Genomic DNA, 3,018 nt, shown 5'->3' with positions numbered 1-3,018 from the left:
TGAAAAATCATTTACACGATTTGTATAAATTTACGCGCACATTTCATTGTGTAAACGCGGTAAACTCAAAGGAATGCAACCTTGCAGACATTATAGACGGCATTTTCATCAAAAATCTCCAACATCAGCAAGTAAAGGCGTTTTAGTTTTGATTTTACACTTAATCTTGGTATTTTTTAATTTGTATAACAATCAAAAAAATTTTTTTGGAAATAATACAGCTGAAAAACAATCAAGTTTATCAAGAGTATTACTAGGTGCGTTCATATAACCGCATGTGTAAATGGATATAATTTTACACCTTATAAGTTTATATGCTATCATGAGTCCCCCTAATATGTTATTTATGCCATAACGCTAATGCATAGCTTTATGACATTCGTTGCTGGCATATGAATAGCATATTGAAAAGTGAAAAATATATGAAAGCTTAATACCAGAATTTAGTGAACGTAAAAGAGAAGGCTGCTCACATGTATAGAAAAATATACGTGAGGATTTGTCACTCTGTCTTAACAAACTGATGTAAACTTTTTGAATTTCTCACGCATAGTTTTTGTAGTACTACGGATAATTTAATGCATTATATAACAAGTAGCGTTCTAACTGGGCATTGTCTGCATGGCGGAACGATACAAGGTGGCCGCATCGAACAGCTGATTATAACCTTTTTTATTTCATTTGATACATCAACTATCGGCGCAGTACGATTTTGACATTTGCCCATTGAATTTACAAGTACATGGAATTTTTTTTGTTTGTAGGTATTTCACCATGCTGCCACCTTGTATCGTTCCGCCATGATTGTCTGTCATATAGCACTGTCATTTTATTCGCTTGACATTTCATCCTTCATACTAATCGAGCAGTTACTTCTGTGTGAAAGCAAAAAATTTACGATTTCATTAGAAGGTGAAATGACTCATTCGCGTTTTCAATCTCGTCGTGAACGGTTCGCTGAAATTCCTTTCAGCTCAACCATATGAATATTTGGGCTTTATAACATATGGTTGAGCACAAATCCAAACCGCAAGGAATTTCACAGCTTAACGCGTAAGTAAAACGTGTTTCGGGTCAAATATATTAAATAAAAATAAAAAAGCTACATTTTCAACAAATATTAAATAAACCACTCACGGGAAGTGTTATAATTGTTAGGGTCTGCTGCTACGGTCTACGGTTACGGTCCACTTGAGAGCGTGTTCGCGCGAACACACCTAGTAATGGGGCGAAAGTTGCGATAAAAATTATGGGAAAAGAAGAAAAAAACAGACCGGCGATCACTAGCGAAAAAAAGCATGAGTTTCCGGCCGCAAGAAAAACGAAGACGTGGAAAAATTTAGAAAAAGAAAATCAAAAAGAAAGCACGTTTTTCCGGCCGGGAAAAAGCAAGAGTTGGCTTTTCTTTTGCGCAGTTAATCGGAAAATTTTATAAACCAAAGAAGCAAAGACGTCAAGAACAGCTCCTGCTTCATTAACACTATTGCTTACATCAACTGCACTTCCCCGACTATAATCAACTCATCGCAAAACACCCTCGCCGTGCTGTGCACATATTCAATAGAGTATTGTGAAGAACCACAAGACCGCAACGAGGAATTGCAAACCGATTCCTTCACCCAACTACCAAAATAACAAACGGGAAAATGCCCAGAAACTAGGAAAGAGTCGATAGCGCAAAGTACCGACCAGTTCATTCCGACAAACCTCGTTTTTACTCGTCTATTTTGGGTGGTAATAAACCTTACAACGGTTGTGTTGTGTGGACACAAGCTCAACGTAAAGAATATCCAGTTGAAGTAGTAGGTCGGCGTTTCACAGTCACACCGAGTGAGGAAAGTTCTAGTGATTCCGATTCGGATTCGGACGGCTCTAAACAAATTGTTGATGAGAAACCCTTGGTATCCGAAGATAAATTCCTTTCTCTACGTTTACGACGTACACCACCACCTTTGGATAAGCGTCCAACACCACCTCCGCCTCCAGGGCCAGCAGTCCACTGCAGCGTAATACAACGAACGCCAAAGTTAGCACCAAGTCATCCAGATCGTAAAGGTCAACACGAAGTTTTATTGCCACCAGGTTCACTTGATCACCTCGGACCAGAGCGCAAAAACCACCAACATAGCGCGCCCAAGACCGCGCGCCATAACCAACAACAGCGACAACTTCACCAGCAACAACAACATCACCAGTAACCACGCCGGCAGAGGCCCACAGTACATACTCTGGCGGCCATGTAAGTACCAGCCATGTATCAACTTAAAAATAATTACCCTACAAAAAAATTTGGTCATAAAACTTACCCACGCCCATGCAAATGTGACTAGGAATATAACCTATGACTGTATAATAGGTAGTCAAATGACGTGGAATGACGAGAGCGTTTTTGCAGGGTAGTTAAAGAAACTTCCAAGTGGTACTTAGAGAGTTTTATACAGTCCGGTTGAACTATTTAACAAGGGTCGACCTTTTTGTCAAATTGTATTATTGAATAATCGAAATTGTTAGCTATACAACAAGGAGCATACATTTCCTTTTTTTCATTTTAATGATATTTTTTCTTGCTTCAAAATGATTGAAATTAGCTCGATAAGTTTTTAGTCATAAGAAAAGCGGTCTGTATCATTTGAAAAGTTTTAGCGTTCCATTTTTGGAGCTCAACCATAATTTTAAAGAAAAAATTTTTTGCGACAGCAGCCATTCGTCCATTATGCACAAATTGGCTAAAAGGATTTCAAATTTTTTTCCTATATCATGCAGATACAATATATATATATATATATATATATATATATATATATATGAATCCCTATTGCGGGCAATATCTTTCGAACAACAAGACGAAAGTAATATACGTGCACGTAATACATATTGCTATCGCAATTTCATTTTTATTTCTTTTGTAACCAATTTTCTTAGTACATATTACATATTAGTATCCATTATACCAAATTGACATTTTGTTATACTCAAAATTAAGTTCTACTACAACCACATAATAATTTTGTAAGAGAG

Source organism: Eurosta solidaginis, chromosome 5 (genome assembly GCF_040869045.1).
Source record: "Eurosta solidaginis isolate ZX-2024a chromosome 5, ASM4086904v1, whole genome shotgun sequence".
Taxonomy (NCBI): Eukaryota; Metazoa; Arthropoda; class Insecta; order Diptera; family Tephritidae; genus Eurosta; species Eurosta solidaginis.
The sequence above is the reverse complement of the archived record's forward strand: the minus strand, read 5'-3'. Positions refer to the sequence as shown.